The 22,632-nt window shown below is 44.4% G+C and overlaps 1 long non-coding RNA gene across 1 annotated transcript; it reads left to right on the plus strand.

The window, feature by feature from the left end:
* The first annotated feature begins 397 nt into the window (after window positions 1-397).
* On the plus strand, window positions 398-22,186 carry LOC138491412 (uncharacterized). The gene is made up of 3 exons (XR_011276002.1): window positions 398-444; window positions 3,759-3,942; window positions 16,772-22,186. It is a non-coding gene; the product is annotated as an uncharacterized lncRNA (long non-coding RNA).
* The last annotated feature ends 446 nt before the right edge of the window (window positions 22,187-22,632 follow it).

A 22,632-nucleotide genomic window follows, 5' to 3' on the forward strand; every position in this document is an offset into this window, starting at 1 on the left:
ACACAAGGATAATTACCTAAATTGCTGAAGCCAGTATGTACATATTTTGTTACAGGATTATGGCATTTTAATGTCAATATGTACAAAGCCAATATGATGAATAGTCGTACATGAGGATACTGGCCTACACTGGCATAATCAGCATGGTATGTTTCCTGATAGAGGCATAGCATTTTTATTGGCCCTATATGCAAAACCTACATGATGACTGCTGTATGTAGGAGTACAGAACTACTGTCAGGAAACAAGTTAACTCATGGTCTTTTTGTCACCACTTGAAAAAGAGGCACCCAGTTCACCTTTTTCATACCTAAGAAGGCAGCCACACTTGTCTGTGCTTTTGCCTACCTTTCCACGCTCTAGTTGTTTCCAAGGTGGTGTTATGTATCCTGTCAGCGCTGCATACAGAACAGCGCCGGGAACAAGATATAAGCTGGTTTCACGGTAAGGACGTTGCATCGTTTCTTTCTGTAAGCACAGACGCTCCCTTTATTCTTGTTCTGCCTTCATGCTCGCCTCCTTCCTGGTTCCAGCCTCTCTCACCTCCCTTTTTCTTTTACTTTCTGCTGCTAAAAACCGTGGTAGCCGTACATCTTCGATCCTGGCTGCTGACTTATTTCCTTCACCTCCAGGCAGGACGCCAGTCAACTATCTGCATCTGCTAAGAGGTTTATTCCCCAGAGGATTTCCCTTTCCTTCATCCCAGTGGCCACACAGAACCCTGTAACTATTTAGGAGTTTGGGTGGCTTTTGGACTGACTGCATAAACATTGATCTTACTCTTCAGGAGATCAGGTCAGAGCACGCTTCACTGCAGTATTGTGATACCTACATTGGGGCAGCCAGTATGGGCATCCATTCTTACAGCGATATTGCATTTTTACTGCTTTTACAAGCAAATTCAACACGAGTGCTCTTACTTGGGGCTACTGTTCTACATTGTGCAACCAGTATGTGCATGTTTTTGTACAATGGTATTATTTGCTTAAATTATGCACAGATTCAGCCTGTTTTGTGTTCTTATGGGGGCAAGAGGGGGTTCCAGCCTACAGAGGTGCAGCCAGTATGGACATGTTTTCTTACAGTTGCATGGCATTTTTACTGGCACCATGGGCAAAGACAAAATGATGAATGTCCTTGCATGAGGATAACGCCCCACATGGGTGTAGCCATCATGGGCAAGTTTGCAAACAGCCAGCATGTCAATGTTGTTTACACTGGCAAAATGCTTAATTATTTTGGGGGCAAAGGAATCCTGAAAACGTGTTGGAAAGTGCTCCTGTAACCTGTGGGTGGCTGGCATCTTTTTAGTTTTTCCATATGTTATCTAAGACTACCAATTGCAAATTGTGTGGCCTTTTACCCAGTTTTGTGTTATCCTTCACAACGGATTGCAAACTGTGTGACTTTTTGCCCATTGTTCTGAAGAAAGTGAGTTGGAAATGTATCATTTTCACCCATTATTTTAAAAGATTTTTCTGGAGACCCCCTGCACCCATGTTGGTTGGTTGTGGCTCTGCCGCTACACTTGGTTGCTTGCACACATGTATGGGACATGGTTACAACCCATCCAATTACTAAAATTGACTGGTCACCACTGCCTAATTGTCCCCTTCTGCAGGTAGACTTTCCCTTTGAGTGATAATAGATGACTGACCTTGTGAGAAAAATCCTAAGAATGACAAACCATTGCTGGATTTTTGTAACAAAATAACCATTGCACAATCATTCCATCAGCCTGGCAGTCATCTATGGTGCAATGATTTTAGGCATTATAGGTACACCCGTGTGGGTAGTATCCTCATGCACGGACATTCATCATTTTGTCTTTCCCCATGGTGCCAGTAAAAATGCCATGCTGTAAGAAAACATGTCCATACTGGCTGCACCTTTGTAGGCTGGTATCCGCCCATATGAACATAAAACAGGTTGAAACTGCCCATAATGTAAGCAAAGCACAAGCAGGTCCTTTAAATGGGGTAGAACCAGAGCAGGAGGAACACATAAGTTACATACATGATTGCAGTTTTACTTTTCAATAGAGAAGTGCCTTAAGTGCTGCCATCAATGCTTGGGGCACTAATTGCTACCTGTTAACATTTCTCATTTCTGGTTGACAGATATTGCGCATGTGAAAGGATGCAAACGCCTTACAAAGGGCCAGAATAGGTATTGAGCACTCTGTAGGAGGATATTATCATACATTTCAACTTTATCCATTGCATGTCAGAGATACTAATCCAGTCCTGGTTTTAATTTATATTCTGCTGCTCCTATTATAAAGAAATCCTATTTTTTCCATCTACTTCTGTTCCTCCCCTTCTATCCCATTTCCCCCAGCCTCTCTACCCCTTTCTACTACAGCACGTTACTTAGGTGTTATTTTTGACTCTTCCCTTTCGTAAAGTTCTCTTCAAGTCGACCATTCACACCCTCTGTCTTATCTCACACCCTCACACCCATTTCTACATCTTTACACTCTCTTTCCCGGCTACGCTTTGAACATTGTTTACTATTTCATTGTATCTTCATTGCTTGTCAATGTACTTACGGTCTGGCCCCTCCCTATCTCTCCTCTATCCTCTCATTCTATGTTCATCCTCGCTCTATACATTCTGAATCATAGTTCCATCTATCTGTCCCTAAATCTCTCCTGCTCTTTTTCACTCTTTTCCCCAAAGCACTGAAACTTGCTCCCTCTTGATATTAGATTCTCCTCACTATCTATATTTTTCACTGTCATCTGGAAAACTTTCTTAACTCTGACCTTTAATTTTCTTTTGTCAGCTTCATTAAAGGTGTACTGTCATAATATGATGTGCTTTGCTTTGTCAAAGCAATCTATAAATCAAACAAAATACAAATAGACCCTGGACTACAAGTCCCAGAATGCAAAGTTAAACCCAGGACTGGAGTAGGTTCTCCCGACTGGCTAATGTTGGCATGTACGTATTGTCTGTCAGACTCCTTTAAGTACCCCGTCATCCCCAGGTATCCAACCTAAAATTAAAATGAAAGAAATGCTGTTAAAGTGAATATACAGAGCTCTTCACATAAATCGTGTCTTGCTCACCAAGTGAATCAATCAGATTGCAATGGGGTACATGGGATTATGTGGAACCACAAAATACCTAATCCAATTACAACTAATACCAAAATAACTTATTCCAAAATAATGAATTCCTTTTTTGCTGTTTTTGGGGGGTGTCCCTTCCAACCCCCACCCCTTTCTTTTGTTCCTAATACTTTTCCCCAACCCCAAAACCACTATTCCCACTGCCAACCCCACTTTTAGTTTATCCCAAATCCATTATTTTGGAATTCGTTATTTTGGATTTGTTGTAATTGGATTCGTTATTTTGTGATTCCACGTAATCATTGCATACCATTGCAGCAATGTACGCAAGTCGCCAGGGAGTTGCTGTGACTACCACAGCAACATAACACAAACCTGACACGAAAGCTACTGCATTCTGCTGGTGGTCCTGGGATTGCCCGAGCAGTAATCACACCAATGACGAAATCCTGAGGGTATTTGGGCAGGGAAAGAGTCAGTCACATGCCAGGGGAGTCTTTTATAAACCAATATGACTTGGGCTCTTGGGGAGAATCATTGCAATGTTAGGCTGGTCCTTCTGACGGCTAGAGATAGAAATTTCCCCAAAGGAGTTAGCTAGTGCCAAAGTTAAAAATAGCTGTAAACAAAAAGGTCTCTGTGAATACAAATGGATTGAAAACATGTTCACTCTTTGTTCCAGAGTTCCAAATAATTGAGAAACTAATGAAGCAGAGGTGATGAGAAATGGTGTGGAGGTGAGCACTAACGAATGGCTGGGATGGATCCCCTCACCTGTCATGGTCTACCACGAAGATTTCTCAGCTGGACATATCTGCCATTTACATCACGAGTTAACTTGATGATCGCGCTTTCTCATAGTGCATGTAAGTTTCTGGCTGGGGGAGCAGATATGTATCTGAATCGATTCATGACAAATGTGCATCAATTTGCGGCATCTAATGATACGTTCCTAAAAACATATCTATTGTTAAATGAAACAGACAACTAATTTGTGACACGAGCAAAGGATTTCATGCAAACAACCGAAACTACTGATTACAAAAAGCATTCTATTTAAGAAAAGCCAAGTGATTCGTGCAAAAAGAAGTGGTTGCCAATGTTTTAGAAACCCTTTCCCTGATTTGCAGCACGGCATTTCACAAGCATTTCGATTTGCTTCAGTTTCATGATTTGCCCTCAACAAAGAATAGGACCATTTGCTTCGCTCTAGTCATCTAACAGCCGAGATCACCTTCGAAGGGGTAGGTTACCGATGCAGATGTCCTGGGCACCTGCCATGCGCGCACATCTGTTTCACAGGGTGGGCACCCTCAACCAGAGACACCTTCTCACACACACACACAGAATAACAACAAGAGGCGTGCTTATGCACACCCAACAAACTGAATAATCCACAGGCAGAAATAATAATTGGGCTACCTGCATTTCACTTATCAGTCATTTTAGAATCAACACTATCAAACGTTTTTCAACACCAGTTTGTTGAATAATTTCACTCCGGTGCATTTAATAAATAATGGGAATCTGTTGTAATGCATTATCCCCAATATCCACACATCTAATTGGTAATCAAAAAGAGCCCGGATTCCCTTGTCCACATCCTCAAGATCTTCCCCCAGCATTTAGAAATGTCATGTCTGTAATCTGATCCAACAAGCCCCATTCACTGCAAATTAGGGCCCACGGTTAAGGCACATTAAGAGCAGTAGCATTACATCTTTTTTGTAAAAATGTTTTTGCATATGGTTAATTCAAACCTTAAGTGTTACATATACCAATGTATGCTTACTTATACATAAAAATACAATAGTTTACATAAAATCAAGGTACCAAACTAGTAATATGTCAAAAAAGAAAACAGAAAAAGGAATTTTACGGTAATTGAAATATTTAATAAAATCTTAATATACGAAGAAATGTGTACTCGATCAGTGGTTGGCCAGATAGCGAACGGAAATATAACTTGAATGTACAACCTGCCGTGTGCATGTCACGCAATGAAGGGAGAAGGATGGGAAAAACAAACGGGCACCATTAAATAGGGACTCTTATCTTAATTGTGCCCACGCTAATATGATTGAAGGATTTATGGGCCCCAGGAGATTAAGGAAGTTGATAAATCGATGGAACAGTTGTTACATTTAAGAGGGCCCAGCAACCAACATCATCTCTGTTTTATGATTAACTTTCCATAGAGCAGGATCCTCTGGTCCATTAACTTCCCGGGTAGCGCAGACATGCCATAAGCCCTGAATGATGTTGGCTCTGGAGCCTTCCGCTCAGCTATCAAGGCTATCGCTTTGGGCAGTGCCTCCTTGCTCCAGTAAATGGCGTGGGATTGCAAACCCTGATAACTTCACCCAGAGACTGAAGGAGAAGTAGCGCTGTCACATGAGTTGCATGCAAGATGTGAAGGTCATGCAACTGACAAGGGGTTCCGGGTGTCACAATTGGCCCCTCCAGCATGGACATGTTTTGAAGTTTCTGAAATGAAATCAAAACTACAAGGTTAAAGTGATCTTCACACTAAACCAAGTCGCTGCGGTGATCGAAGTGAGCGGGAACGGTCGGGAGCGTTGTTCCACTACTTCTCAGTTTACCATTCCTCTACTTTTTATAACCATGTACACCATTCTGTATAGAGGATGTACCCCTTTGCAAGTGCAAAGTTGTAATAGGAGCCTTAATTAGTAGTCACTCGGACTATTGCAATCCCCGGCTGCAACACCTCGTCACATGTTGCACTATGCTTCCGCCTACCCCCTCCCCTGCCGAGACTACAGTTCCACTACTTTTTTTGGTACACTTCTACCACTGAGTCGCCGGCTTCAGGATTGCATGTTTTGCTTTTGGTGATCTGGCATCTACAGTTCAGAGAGTCTACAATACAAGCCTGGCATGCTTGAATTCAAGGGCTGACAGCAAGAAGTGCTGTCATATTTCATTGTATTATTCTTATCAACAGTATTACCCGAATTGTTCGTTTACAATTGTTTGAATGACACAATTGTTCGAATAATAGGGGTCCTAATTGACCTTCTGCACAATTGACCGTATGGTCATTTTAATATATATTATGGGTTGGGTTGGTGTAATAATAATATAAGGGGATTGGGAGGGGGGTTGGGGTGGGGTGGGGTTTGGATTGGGTCAGTGGTGCGGGGGGTTTCCCCCGCATATATATCCTAATTGACCGTTTAAATTCGCTCAATTGTGCAGAAGGTCAATTGTTATCCGAACAATTGTTATTCGAACAATTCATATACAACCTTATCAACAAAGCATATATGGCGCAAGCCACGCACTGAAGCGCTAAAGAGGACTGTGCATCTTCTGCCTGTACAATGTAAGCATGAGCAAGAGATAACAACAAAAAAGCAAATGGCTGACTCCAAAACTAAGCAACCACAGACAAATAAATACATGAAAATCGATTAGAATAATAGCAGGAGACATAGATGGCATGTAAAACGAAAGGTGAATACCAAAGAAATGGAGACCTTACGAAGTACAAAATAATGCTAAGATTTTACAGTGGAACCGAGAGACAGTTCCAGACCTACACAGCCACGCCAGGACTCATGAAACTGGGAGGCTTTACAATGTAGAGAAAATCCCTCCCCACATTCGGTCCTTGAAATCCACCCAAAGTGATCATCTTCGATGCCTGGCAAGTCATGGTTTTAGGCCAATCATGTGCGTCGATTGCATAGCTCCCTTGTTACCCACACTTTTGGCAATCATGAGTCCAGCAGGTGCACACCACCATCACAGAATATCCAGATGGCGACAGCAGAGGTCAAAGTGGGAGGGAACTAAAGGGTAGGACGTTCCCTTAGTGCTCGGGGGAAATCGGTCATAGTTCCCTTACTTTATGTGACCTTGAGTACCGCTCCAGGACGGAGGAAAGGTCACTTTAAACAACAGCAAAAAAGAGAATAACAGTAAACGACATTGTGCTATTACACAAGTGCTGGCTAAGTGTAGGCACAAGGGGCTTGTTTAGGTACAGAGGTGTTTGCAGGTAATGGGAGGGGCGGGCCTATCAGTGACTATTGTCATGTACATGCCCCTTAAGAGGTGTGAATGTTGGGTGAAGGGAAAGGGAGGCTGCATAAAGCTGCATGCTGAGGGGGCAATGACACACTAATGGTGATCATTAAAATGTGTATTCTTTCACTGCGTTTTCTTTAGTTTTGCGAGAACTTTTGTAAATCAGCTTTTTGGGGTGGAGGGATGGACTGAAAGGACATAGGTAAGTGTTTGAATTGAGGGTGGGGTGGGAATCGCTGTATGGGGATTGAATGGAGCATACAAGGGGCGGGGCATAAAAGGGGGTGTGGCGAGGAACATCGTTCCACTGTTTTTTGTACACTTCGACCACTGGGCCAGTGGTGGATTTAACAGTCGCCAGGCGGACAAACGGCGAGCCGGTCCCTGTGCCCTGCCCCGCCCCTTTCCTTCCCAGTCTCTCTCTGAGACACAGGCCAAAAGGCCCTTTCTGCTGTGACTCCAGCCAGTGGCCTCCATTCCCATAAAATAAATGTGAGTGAGGAAGGTAGACAAGGGACACATTCAGCCGTAGCATTCACTGTGTTAAAAGAACTGCGTTGGTTTAGTGGTTAAGTGCATTCATCAGGTCATGGGAGGCCCGTGGGCCGTGTTCGGATCCCGCCTGTGACACATACCTGTACAGGGATAGATAATCTTAACACATTTTGCAGTGGGGCTATTGCTTTTGTGTTGGGAAACTTTCTAGCTGTTTTGAAACTGTTCTTCAGGGTTTCAAACGCAATCCGTTAACAAAACAGCTTGATTGGGGGAGAATAGTAACAAGTTGGCGCTGCATGGCGCTACATCATTTACTTAAAACCCACAGCATCAGGCCACAGGCGGTGATAGAATGGTAAAAGAGTGGCGACTATTAGGATCATTGAGGCACATCGAGGGGCAAAAACAGAAGTGTCGCTTCACTTGGTCCACAGACCACTTGTTGCCAGTCTTGACAGTAGACTTTCCTCCCAGTTTGGTCCCCCCAAAAAAAATGTGCTGCACAAATGCTTAAAGTGTGCTTTGCAGTGGCTGTCCAGGCTCTTTTGGCTGGGGTGTCCCAAAGTGGGGCACTGACTTATGCAGGGGAGGCATGAAGTATTAGCACACACACATAATGATCATAGTTTAGGATAATGGGGTGGCACCTGGTGGGGCCAATCAGAAACGTTGCAAACTGAATTGCTTTTATGGGCTCCCAATGTATGTACATTATGGAAATGGGTCAAGCAAAAAGAATGTGAGATGTTTATTTTGCTCATCCTGAATCAAGGTTTTCACGTATATGCCAAGCGAAGTTTATGTTGTGTGCTATATGAATGGACAGTATATTATTTTATATCAAGGTAGCTCAGTGGGTTGAGCACTTGTTTCTGTGGGGGGAGGGTGCGTGTGTGTGTGTGAGATATCTGGAGGTCGAAGATTCTAATATTGGCAAGGCCAACTCGGCCTATCATCCTTCCAAGGTCGATAAATCAGTGCCAACTTTAGTTGTGTGATTATTGTATTTGAATATGTTGTATGTAAAGTGGCTTGGTGAAGCACTATTTACATAACCAAAAATTATCATTAAGTCGAATTTAGTGACTTGTGAGAGTGCATAACAAAAGTTGAAAACTGAAGTGCTTTTATGGACTTCCAATGTTGGTAGATCAGGCACAATGAGATTGGATGATATACCCATGATTAAACACTTTATTTAAGTAGCAAAACCAGGATTCTGTTCCAGGTGGAGATGTAAGAACTTGACCACATATCTTCCCAGGTATACTTCATATCAGGATTTTTAAGGCTTGGTGATCAAAAGGGTAAATAATTGTCTAGTGATGCCTTGATAAGTGCACAAATCAAATAATAAATTCACCTGACAATATATATACATTATAGAAACAGGTCAAGCAAAAGAATGTGGTTCCACGTTTGTTTTCCCCATCCTTGATGCCAGGTTTTCCTGTGTAAACCAAGAGCATGTTGTGGTGTGCAATATATGAATGGACACTTTATTATTGACATCTTCTCATTGCATTATTTTATGAAGCTTGGCTGGCAATTATGTTTTTACTTCACTTATTGCACAAGAATGTCTAAAAAGGAACTGTTCTTCTTTTTTGCACAATACTGAATTTATTGTACTGAGACATGTGTACATATTAAAGGCATATTTCGACAAGGTGATATACTTTTGTGAAACATTTCCACAGTTGTAATTACAAACATTGGATCCAACTCGTTTTCTTAGAGCAATTTTTCTAGGAAATTGTGTGGTCTTCATAAGCTGTAATTCCCTTTCACCCTTAGCCTTCAAACATGTTCATTTCCAAAATTAGTTTCAGGCTTGATCCTCCAATATTAGCATTGATAGCAAAGCCTGCTGAGGAGGGCCAGGTGTTTCCAGTTAATCAGACCCCTAGACAAAGGTAACTGTAATAAAGACAACTTTATAAAACATAGCTTTTGTCCCTAACGTTCGCCATTGTGCATTTGTGACCACAATTAACTACGCCCATCCTAAGTTCCACCTCCTTGACCCACCCACCTAGGGCCCTGAGTCAGGTGCTGCCCACGGGGCCCTTTGCCTTAAATGTGCCACTGCACTGGGCTACGACCTTTGATGAAGATGTCAGGAATGTCTTGTCTGCACATTTCTGAGGGGAAAATGCACAACCACTGGACCTCTGATCCCTCACACCTTCCAGAAACTCAAATATATAAGAGCACTATGTTCATGACCCTTCCTTCAAAACTCTGCTTCCTAGTGATGGCCAAGAAGTTCAGACAGATTCTTCTGCCGTGTACTTTTGTCTTTTCCAGTTGCGCTTCAATACGTCTATTGACTCCACGCCTGCTCCATCTGCTCAACCAAGTTACCCGAGTCTCCAAACTGCTTGGCCTGCTCCACCAAGCTGCCCCAGGTTCCCGGATGATCTTTTCGTCAGTTTCATTCAACGATTCCTACTGGTGCCATTGCACTGGAGGTCCATGTTCAGAATTCAACCTTGTTGCTCCCTTGCTCTACTTGTCTTTCTTTAAAATGAATTCTCTCACCTAGGGCATCGTACCAGCAACAGATGGCTCCATTATAATGCATCAAAGTGAATATGAACCCCTCAGAGGTACCCCAGGCTTAGCTAGCCATGCAAGGCAAGCTATATGCACTTGAGATGTCCAGTGATGCCCTCTTTATTTAGTTCCAAGCAGTGCAGCACAGTCATGACACAGGAGGCATGCTTTGATGGTTCCACTGTCGAACCTGACAAGTTTGATGGAGACCTGCAGAAGAGTTGCATTTTCATTATCTACTGGTAGATTTAGTTTCTATTTCTCATCGGACCCAGTCAAGATTGCCTACATTTAATGGAAGATGATAGGGGATCCTGTATCATGGACCGCTCCAGAATTGGTACCAGCATTGGCACCTACCAGATTCCAACCAGGACTTTTGCAGACCTAATAAAAGGACTGCAGCTCACCTTTCAGGAGAGTGCCACTCGTCATACCACTGAATATGACATATTTGAACTCTGGCAGGAGTTTTGAGACATAGCGAGATACATTTCGAATGTCATGCATCTTACCCCTGAATCTAATTGGATTGAGGCTGCTCTGGGAAGCCCTTTTTGCAAAGGCCTATGGGATGAAAGATGAACTGGGCGATGACGTGCTACTCGGCATCTTCTCTGAAATGACAGGTCTCTTAGTATAAGCATTTCAGTGCCTACATGAATGCCGCAACTAAAAAGGGAGAGAACGGGAGTGGTCTTGCAGGTCTGTGTTTCTATGTGCCCCTTTGCTCTGAATTGGCCTGTGAATTTCCAATGCAACCCCTGCAGTTGGGTAGCATTATACAGTCTCCCATAACAGAATCTGAGAAGAATAGATGTCAGAAAGAGCATGTACGTCACTACTGTATCAAGACTGGGAATTTCGTTCAATCCTGTTACCCACTTTGAGTCTCGTGCTTTCTGGTTCCTCTGAATCGCAGTCACATCACGTCTGGGAGCTCTTATGTATTTCAGGTCTCTTGGGGCTAACATTGATTGTACCTTCTTCGAAGAAAATCGTATTCATATCAAAGAGAAAGTGACTACTGAGTTCATATATACAGTGCATACCACTCTGTTGATATCTGGAATGATCAAGCAAGCAAATGTTATTATTTCAGACGACTTGTTGTCAACATCCCAAGGACCTACAATTTAATGTTGTTGAATATCCCCTTTAATTTGACTCGCAGCATTCTGTTGCTGCAGAAACACGATCTGCTGATTGCTTGGGCTGCACTCACTCTGAAATTAGCACCTCTTTCTTCCAAAACTAATGCCTAGTAGATCACCATGCTGAACAGTAGGCATTCTGTCGGACCCTACAAATGAAGAAGCAAATACCATGTTTTTAAGGCCAAGAAGCTTTAGTTACCCGTGGTAAGACCATACGACTGTCCTATTTCATTGATTCCTCCTGGCAACATCCACCTATTAAAAGATACTCTCAAGAAATACATGGAAGGTTTGTCAGAAAATGGTGGCTTCATCAGACTGCTTCACCCACTAGATAGATTTCAGAAAGTCCACACCACCACTCTAAAAACACGATCTTCTTTATCTTGGATTCTGTTCCTGCTTGAAAGCTCAAATGTTCCACCATGCATAAAACTAGACTTGTGAGTGGTATATGCTCTATTGAAAATGACACATTGGAATGAATGGACGACTGCATTCCCGTCTCAGTTTGTTCACTTAGAGTAGACCGATATACCTTTCTGGCTATGTTATGCCCCCCTACATCATTTCAAAGGTTGATCAACAAAGTACTCTAGACCTTCCCGATAGGTTTTCAAAAAAGGCTGATCATGACAGATATGCTTGACATAGTATAGCGATTATGCAACAACATAAACTGGCTGTCAAACTAGAAAAATGTTCAGTTCCTCAAACAGTTTTCCATTTTTTGGCCCATAGCATCTTTGCTGCCGAGAAATGTGTGTCCCCTCCAAAAAGGCAACTTGCACTAGACTTATGAACCCCAACCGAGTATGAGGAGTCAGGAATGAGAAACAGACACAGAGCGCTTAGGTCTGTAGTCATAAACTTTTATTTAATGTAAAAGAGGTTGGACAATGCCTAGCTATTCCTAATCCAAGATGTGTTTCCCTACCTTAACCAAAACTAATGGGACAGTCTTTTGTCAAGATATCCAAAGCAAATATATGTCCTGTGTCCGAAATCCTTATTCTAACCCTCACACTTCAAAACTAACTCTAAGGTGCAAAGGATATTGTCTTTGATTCTCAAAGTGCACAAATGTTTGAATCGCACACAAAGGGATAAATCCAACCGAAAATGTCCAAGTGGACAATGGTCATGGCTCCACGGAATGGCTCCCTTCCCCATATCCCTTTTACCAAAACCAAAAGTTCAAGTAAAGAATAACCTACCCCAGGAAGAAAATGTTCTTCTCTTGGTGTGTTCACAGTTACCAGGGAAATGGCTCCCTTCCCCAGGTTTCTCTTCACATTCAAGAAAGTTCAAAATCCTAAGGACATATGACTTCCTTGGGATTCTCTTTTCACTTTATTATAATTTGGGTGCTGATCACAGACTCGCAGATCACCTGGTATAGCCCCCTTTCAGGCTCTTTTCTACGTTTACAAATATTGACAATCTGAAGGTCCTGGATCTTCCTTGAGATTCTTTTTTCACACACACTTTACTTTGCCTGGTATACTCTCCTGCTTGGTCTTGGATACAATCTCTTTCACTTTCTTCCACACACTTGGTTTTGCCTGGTATACTCCCCTGCCAGGACTTGCAAGCAGTTAGCTTCATCTTTATCCGCAAAATTATGTTTGTGCAATGCTGGCTTATTAGCCCTTGTTTAACACAGGTTGTTTCTATATTAGCTTCTTCTTTCATATATTGGGTCTCTGTCTCTTTTCCCAGACCATTAGCATTTAGTTTGTTTTCCACTTTTAGATATGAGTTCAGCGACCCATTCGTGGTATAGTTCACACATCTATTAACCTCTTCACGGGATTCACTTTACATCTCTTGTGTTACCTTTACAGAACAGCAAACACTTTTAAACAACACAGTAACCCATCCGTCTTCCCCGGGCTTACTGGGTACTTTAAGTGTCCCCTGCGTCTCTCCGCTTCAGTTTTTCTCAATCTTCTGGCTGGACATGCGTCCCATTAGCCGCTGTGCCTTCACTGTGTCCGTCTTTATCGTGCGCGGTTCCCGCTGCCTTGCAGTCTCAGGCGGTGGGCTTCCTGCACTCCGGTTTACCTCTTCTTTGTCTGCGTTCACTTTCACACTGCTTCCCACGGTGTGATTTCCCTCCACGTTCCGGCCTGTGTCAACACAGCGCACGGTACAACGCAGCATCTGCAACTCTCTCTCTCGCGTCAGTCAGCTGTACCAGACTTAAACTTCCCGGCATGATTGGAGAGCTTCCAGAGTCTAGACCACTGTGTTAGTTTACCAGTCCTAGACATCTTCATTCCTCTGTGCCTCTTTCTCGTCTCCTTTATTGTCATGTTGTTCCTTGTATGATGTTGAGGAAGCTGATGTTGGACCCCATTGGGAGTAATCATTACTGCTCTCTGCCTCTTTCTTATCCCAGTTGTTGGCATACTGTTCCTTGTGTGATGTTGGGGAATACTTCAAGTAGGTTTGGCCTGGGGTTGAGGGGAAGTGTTACAATATGCCATCAGGGCATGAGGAATGGAGGGAACATCCCTAAAAGGGAATGGGGGTATGTGACCTCTTCCAATGATGTCATGCTATTCCCCTGAGTGTCGCCTCTCCCATGTGGTCCTCCCTCATATATCCACTCCCAGGGTCAGGTATTAGGATCAGGTAGCGGCTGCCGTCCCCTGGCCCCATGGGGTGAAGCCTTCCCTGGGAAAGAAGTGATGACATCATCAGATTCATCACACAAGTTAAGAGCGGATATTGTTTCCTGTTTTTTCCACTTTTTACATATTTTCTGTTCCTCAGTTTTTCACTCTGGAGCAGTACCGTACCTCCTTGATCCAAAATGATTGTCCATTGGTTTGGAACACTAAACTGAACATGTCTTGTGAATTTTGCACACGCCCTTATTATCACACCACTTTTATTACACCCAGACCGTGACGTAGAGCTACAGTGACCTTCAATGCTGTGCTTTTACGGGTTAATGCTGCAGAAACACCCCAGGTCATATCTGTCCAGGCACCTTTAGCCTAAAGAAACCAACAATACCACTGTAGAAAGCAAAATACCTGCAAAAAAGATGGCCTTGTGTGGATAGAGGCATCTTCCGGAAGGAGCCCAGCACACCATTTGTGCACATTCCAACTACAATAAGCTGCAACATTCATAAACACTGAGGTATGATAACCAGCGGTTATTGGAATCAACGTTGTTGAGAAGTTTCCTTTTTAACTCAGATTTGCTTCCTCTTTTTTCTCTCAAGGAGAGTGGAGTGATGCCATGCCTTCAGGTTGCCATGTGTGTGATGCATGACACCCTACTCGCATTGGGTGGGGAGGGGCCAGCAAAATGTCGATTCTTACCATCCTGGAATCAGTAGTTCCAGTTGGTGCACACCATTAACCATGATCATGGCATATCCAGCCACTGTTGCAACAGCCACCGAGGCCAAAGGCCAGAAGGCTTTCTGTACATGTGCATCGATCATCATGTGTAGGTGGGAACAAGCGCAGACCCGGGACTGCCAACCGCTAACTCCTGCCAAAAGACCACACCAAATATAAATGAAGTACTATCTTCACAGACCTTGCTTCACAACTGTCCTTCGTCTAGATGGCGACAAATATCTGACAAATCGTCTTTCTGCCATTCACCTTTTTGCTACACTACATTATATATGCTGCTGAATCCTTGTCCACTCGCTCCACCAAGACTCCCACATCTCCACAGTGTTCCGCTTGCTCCATCAAGCTGTTCCAGACCCCACACTGATCTTACTGTCAGTTTTCTTCCAGTAATTCCTTCCAGTGATAATTCTTCAGTTAAGTTGTTCTGAAAGGGTTGATGCCCAGAAAAAGTAACACCTGCAAATAATAGGAACCCGGAAGTGACAGACTATTACAGTTGCACAGTATTCCGAATGTGAATACTAGTTCTAAAACTGCAAAAGTATTCTTAAACAATATGATGATATTTTTATGTTCCTGAAATTCCTCCAAACTCCCCGCTATCAGATTGTGCATTTTACATATCCAAATTCTATTTTTTCAGAAGTGTTTTTGTCTTTTTTCACTAATAGTTGACCTCTATTTGTTTGTCGTGTTTGTCACATATTTCCAAAAGTATTTCGCCTTCAAAAACCCTGGAAGAGCTTTGACGTTGTTAAGCTTGGAAATGTATGACTTCCTCTCCCAAAAAGTTAACAGAAGCATGAAGTGCCAGACCTCTCAATATTATAGCATTTGAGTTCCTTGTGTGGAACTCCACCCGCTGCACCTGTGGAAGCATCCCTTGAGATGATGGATATTGCTACTTGATGACTCCAGAAGATACAAAGGGGTGTTATTTGAATACTCGGACCCAGTGGCCCCATCAGCCGGCCCTTCGAGAGCAAGCAGAGAGCACCAAACGAAAAAAAATAAGTTTGGTTTGGTAGTCCCCAGGACTTACAGAGTGACGGGCAGGGGACTATATGCCCTCCCAAAAAGGATATATATATAAATATATAAATCAGTGTTCAAAGAAAATGTCAGTATGGCTGGGTAAACTCCCTTTCCCACGATTTGAAGCATGGGGTAAGGTGGAACACTTGAACCTTGCGACACACTCTGGTTTTGGACACAAGGATGCCGTTTGTTTCGTGGACCAGGGCTCACTTGGCCTTCCATGAAAACTCTTATAATACAGTTCAACAAATGTTTGTTTCCTTCGGGTTACCAAAAATCAGTACAGGTTTTCCTCCGCCGGGCTCAAACCTTTCAATCACAATTTGTGGGGGTTCCCTTCCCCAAGCTTCAATCACACCTTCATAGCCTCCCCTCCATCAGGCTCAAGTCTCCTTTCACTTTGCTTCTGCTGTCAAAGCCTTTTGAAATTGTGAAGCTTTTGCCCTTACCTCGGCATGACCACTTCAACCATCTTTCCTCAAATGTCACATTTTCTCTCCTACACCAAAGCCTCTTGGTAAATGTAGTTTCAAGCACAGTACTTATTTCAAAGTTCAAAGATATCTCTCACATCCAGGTTTCTCTGTCGGGATTAAACCTAACAGTTCAAAGACAGCTCTCACATCTAAGGTTCCCTGTGCCGGGATCAAACCTAACAGTTCAAAGATAGTTCTCACATCCAGGTTTCCCTCTGCCAGATCAAACCTAACAACGGTTCAAATCTTGTATCTCAGTTTCTTTCTCTTCCCAACGCTTGTACAGCATCAGACATTTCACAGAGATTTTCGATTGGGCAATTTGCTTTAGCCAGACCACTATGTTACTTTGTATCTTTAATTTACAGTTCTTTGCAATGCTTTGCTTTCTCTCGCGTCTTATCGGCACATGTGCAACCTTCATTTGTCGCATACTGTTGCAGTCAATTTTCATTTAACATAGATCAGACTTTCATTGCTTTCATCAACTCACTGGCTGTATTTATTCATTTTTGTCTTTCGCAGCTTTTATCCTGAAGTCAAAGCTGATACCACAACTGCCGTTGCACCTCCCCAACTCTGCTGTTCACCCGGGACGGTGGCTGGTATCCTCTAAACACAAAAGAGTTGTGTCTGTTCTCTCTAGCTGGGCTTCGTTGCGCAACTTTCATGGCCCTTCAGAGGTAACGATCTCTTGCTGGGTGTCCAAGGCTTGGTTCCGTCCCTCAGCCTGTCGCTCTGCTCCTCCTGGTTCACTGTTGCCCTGGAAGAACTGCTTCTTCTTGTGCATCACCTTTCTCAGAGTGTGTCTGTGTTCCACCTTTTAAACATGTGGAGAGTGCTAATAGGTACCAGGTGTATGTAATTAAGATCACGTGCCTGACCCTGCCTGATCTAATTAGCGGGACATGTCCAATGAATTGTATGGGTAGTACTCCTTTTAGCCTCAGACCTCCTCTTCCTCGGCTCAGTGTTTGTGTAGGAAAGGGTGTAGTCTGGGAATTTGGAATATATAAAATAGGATGGGACAGGGGTCTTTGGAAAGGGGGGATACCATATCTCGCCATCAGGCGTTCCTCCACCACTCCCTCAGGACCACGCACCCAGGTGATCCTCCCGTACTTGTCCACCCCAAGGGTCTGGATCCAAAGTCGATGGCTGTGCCCTGGCCACCAGAGTAAGGGATCCCCTGCATTTAGGCAGTGAAACACCCTCTGGTTTTTCACAACACCTAATCGGCACAACAAGACCACTTATATAGGGTGTGTGTACAATTTATGTATATCCTAAGGGGTTAAACAATGTGGGTAATATGATTGATCCCTGGGGTACCCCATAAAGCATAGGGTGAAAAGTGATTGGTTGGTGAGATCGTCGAGAACCTGACCTTTTACGTCCATCTGATAAAAGAGGATATTGATGAGCACTCCATGATCGATCTTGTCAAAAGCCACTTTGAGACCCATCAGCAAAAGAAGACAGTCTTTACCCACATCAGCACATGGCAGAACCTGCAGACTAGCTGTCTAGTTGCTTGAAATATGGCAGAGGCTAGACTGATGGAGGCCAGAAAGCTTTTTTCTAACATACAGCAGAGATGAAGAGTCCAGGTCTTAAACAGGATTACACGGTCTAACTTTAATGCTCTGGACAAACCTCACTGAACCAAGGGAAAGATTTGTAATCTGAAGCCATGAAGGATCATACGGAGCAAAAATCTCTTAATTCAGTGATAAAGCATAAGTCATTGGAATAGAAGGTAGTCTTCTTGCACGCTTGTAATTTAAGAAGTTTGAAAACTTCATATTTTCCCCAGGTTTGCAAATCTTCCTTTGACACATTAGCCAATTTAAAACCAATGAGAGCCTTCTCATTGGGACTCTTGCACCATCCTTCCCTCCCACTCTCTGGCCACCCTCCTTGGGCCCCCTCTCCTCACCCTTGTGTGAGGCAAAAAACTTGGGTGTCATCTTTGACTCCTCTCTCTCCTTCTCTCACTATATCGCAGACCTTTCCAAAAAGGCCTACTTTCAGCTACACCTCCTCAGAGGCATTCTCCCTTTCCTCACCTTCCCCGAGAAACTTAATGTCTCCATAGCTCTGGTTCTCTCCATGCTGGATTACTGCAACAGCCTCTTCCTTATTCTGCCTCTTTCCTCTCTCCACCCTCTTCAACTAATGCAGAATAGGACTGCCGGACCTATCCTTGGCCTCAAGCCCAGGGACTGCATCCCTCCAGCCCTAAAAGCTCTCCACTGGCTCCTATAGGTTGCAAGGAACAGATTCAAGACCCTCTGCATCATCCACAAATCTTTTGTTGGCATGAGACCTCGCTACATCCAACATTCTCTCCCTAAATACCTATGGGCTAGAGTCCTTTGGTCCTCTAGCTCCAACTCCCTGCAGATCAAATGTTTCCCCAAGCAGAGAGTGGGGGTAGATCTCTTTCTTTGGCAGGAGCCTCCCCTCTGGAACGGTCTCCCTGCTCCTCTTCGACTTGAGCCGGATCACCTTAAGTTCTGGAAGCTACTCAAGGTCTTCCTTTTCTCCTCCTCCTTTCCTCTCCCCCTCCCTTGCTAATCTCCACCTGCTACTGTGACTGATTGCATGTGTCCGTTACAAGTCTGACTGCAGCCAGGCCCGCCCTCCTTCAACAGGTCTTCCCCTGCACCACTACCAGCACTTGCCCTTGGGCACCCTTCCCTGACTAGCTTACTGAGTCTGGTTCAACCCATCCTCTCACAAGTTGACACCTACCCATGTTCCCATGGCACTTGCCATCCTGGGCTCCCCCTCCACCTGCACTTCTTCCTCTTTTCCCTATCCCATCCCTGCCCCCTGTCTGCCCCTCCCCCTGCACTTCTTGTTACTGCACTTGCACAATCTAAATGTCACAAGCCCTACCCCCTCTTTCTTTTGTCCTGTGGCGCCTGGAAACACTTTTTGCTGTATAGATGCCATACAAATGCTCAATAAATAAATAAAATTGTACGAATGTTCGGGAGACTTGTATGAGTTGTGTCCATGAAGTAAGGATTGCTCCTTGTGTAACACTGCTGTTGTTTCCCAAACACTTTAAAGATGAAACCAATGCCTTTGATTTGTTGAGGCAACGTGTGTCAAGTGCAATATTGCCATTTTGAATCAAACATATTTTTAATATCTGCAACCCCAACATGGTAGATTGTCCAGAGTCTCTGTCTTAACAGCTTGCCACTTCAATTTTCAAGAGGCAGTAAACCAAGAGGATGCAGTTAATAGTAGGTGACTTCAAAATCCACCTAGACTCCCCTTGCACAGCAACCACCCTCTTCACTGAGCTCTGCTCCTCCCTATCCCTCTCCATTCTTCCCCCTGGCCCTACCCATTCTGCTGGACACACGATAGACGCCATCATCCTTTCCAACCTCTCTCTCTCTATCCCCTGGCCAACCCTCTCTCCTGGTCTGACCACTCTATCCTCATCTCTCACCTCTGTCCCTATGGCCCTGTGACAACTCCTCATAAAGTTCTGCCAACCTTGTTCACGAACATCCGTCTGATGAAACAAGTGTCAGCTGCAGCCTTCTCTTCCAACTTCATTTCCCCTTGCCTACCCAACACAGATTCTATCACTGATATCTGTCCAGTACCAAAACCCTTGACATCCTTGACCCAGTCATGAGGATCTGCCTGAAACCTGCCTCCAAGCGTAACACCTGGTATGACTCCAAACTTGCAGACCAAAAACGAAGTGCAGGGCTGCTGAACGGAAGATCCCACATTCAGGCAAGAGTGTCCAATGCATCCAACAACACGGCTGAACTCTTCAAAATCTGCAGAGAACTTGCCAACCCATCCGCAGTATCTCATGCCCCTACTCCTTGCCAGGCCCTTTGCAATGCACTCACCTCTCACTTCATTTCCAAAACTCAGGGCATACTGAACAGCCTTGCCACGCACTCTTACAACCCAACCCTCCCCCCTCTGCCCCTGCCTACCACTCACTTTCCTCCTTCCTCCTTTGCTAGTGTCTCCCCTGAAGAAGTCACAAGTGTGGTCAACTCCATGAAGGCCTCGTCCAAACAGGTTGCCCCATGCTCTTCCAGAACCACCAAGGACAATTGCTCCTCTCTCACCCTGCTCTTGCTGATCTCCACAACCAGTGCTTTGCTACTGGTTCTTTTCCATCCTCCCTCAAGCACTACCCTGTGCGCCCCCTCCTTAAAAAGTCTGCAGACTCTTCCTGCCTAGTCAACTACCGCCCCATTTACATCATCCCCTTCCTAGGGAAAGTGCTCAGGAAATTGGCCCTACCCCAACTCATCTCTCATACCAGACTTGTTCACGGCCTACACAACCACTAGTCTGGATTCCAAACATCCAGAGGCACAGAAACTGCTCTTCTGAACACCCGTGAAGAACTGCTCACATCCCTTGATTCCAACTCCCCTGCTGTCCTCATCGTCCTTGATCTCTCTTCTGCATTTGACACAGTGAACCATTCCATCCTCATAAAAAGGCTCCATGATATCCTGGGTATCTTGGAGCGGGCACTGGATTGGCTTACCTCCTTCCTAACTGACCGTTCCTCCAAACCGTTCTGGGTCCTTTCTCCTTCCCTACTTCCTCCTCTACCTGTGGCATCCCCCAGGGCTCCATTCTTTCACCCTGGCTCTTTACCATATACCTTTTACTGCCGGCACGCCTCATTGCCTCCTTGTCCACAACGTCCAGTGCTACCTACTGACGCCCTTGCACCTTCCTTCATCCCCGACTGCCTCTCTGCCATCCAGGCCTGGGGCACTGCTAATGAGCTCTGCCTCAATGCCAGCAAAACAGAGATTGTCCCTATTGGGTCCCCTGCACCTTACTTCTTCCCTTCACTCTGGCCTTCCTCCATGGGCTCTCCCCCTGGCTCCTCCTCTGAAGCCAGGAATCTCTGAGTCATCTTTTGACTTCTCCCTTTCATTCATCCCTCATATTCAGGACATAGTCAAGAAGTCCCACTTTCAGCTCTTCCTTCTCAAAGGAACTCTACCCGTCCTCACCTTCCCCCAGAGACTCAATGTTACCTGTGCTCTGGTTCTCTCCAAGCTAGACTATTCCAACAGCTCCTCCTTAATCTTCCTTTGTCCACCCTCCGACCCCTGCAGCTAACCCAGAATAGGGCAGCAACACTTATCCTTGGCCTCAAGTCCAGGGACTGCATCTCTCCTGCCCTACAAAGCCTTCACTGGCCCCCGGTCTCAGCACTGATTACAATCAAATCCCTCTGTATCATCCACAAGTCTATCTGGGGCCAGGGACCAGTCTATCATCAATGCTTCCTGACCAAATACTACTTCTAGACTCCTGCGTTCCTTTGGCACCAACTCCCTGCGTGTGAAGCGGTATACTAAACAGAGAGCTGGTGGTCGAACCCTTCCCTCGGCATGCTCCCTTCTGTGGAATAACTCCCCTCCCCCTCTATGTCTTGAGAAGAACCTCCTTAAATTCTGAAAAAGCCTCAAGACCTTTCTCTTTACCTCTTCCTTCTCCTCCTTTCTTCCCTGCTAATCATACAGTAGCGTGACTCATGTGCAGGGACCTTATGTATCCTCAGGGGCCTGACCCCCCACATCTCACATCCCAGCCGCTGTCTATTTACTGCACTTGCTTAGGCTCACCCTCCCCAAGGGAGGTTGCACTTACAGTTTCCCTTCTTAGCACTTCACCCCGAGCACATCTCCATGAGCACCACAGCAGCTATCACTTACCCCCCTCCCCTCTTCACTTGTACTTTCTGAACACTCAAAAGGCATAGTAGGTTTGTCTCCCCTCCCTTTTATTCTCATGATTTGTTTGTACTATTAATTCAATGATTTATCCTTGTTGCAAATCACCATCTACCTTCCCCTGTCCCCACCCTGTTGCCCTGTGGGCGTTTTGAAACAGTTTGCTAATTGTACAAGCGCCTAACAAGTGACCAATAAATAAATTAATATCAAAAACAGACAACAGACTTGTGTCAGAATTTACAAGAAGTGTTACTGCCAGAATGCAAGGAAACATTGGTTAAGAGATCGCATTTGTAAATTACTTTTTAACTTGCCCTATGGTCTTACACTGAAATTTGCAGAAAATCAAAAAGAAACTCTTCTGTGGTCATACTAATCCCCTGGAGATGTTGATACCAGCAGCAGGTAACAAGCTGGGTCAATGGTAAGGCCCTCGATGTTCCCTTTGGAGTGGGCCGGAGAGTGAAGTCCTTGGAATAAATTCTCGGAAATTAGAAACTGCTTGGGCGATAAACATTGAGAACATGAATTATTGCGATAATGGATGTTAAAATCATCAACAATAAAACAAAGAAATCGATTCCAAATTGTTAGAATTCACAAAACCTCTAAATCCATCAATAAATG

Source organism: Ambystoma mexicanum, chromosome 10 (assembly GCF_040938575.1).
Source record: "Ambystoma mexicanum isolate Mex_15411 chromosome 10, UKY_AmexF1_1, whole genome shotgun sequence".
Taxonomy (NCBI): Eukaryota; Metazoa; Chordata; class Amphibia; order Caudata; family Ambystomatidae; genus Ambystoma; species Ambystoma mexicanum.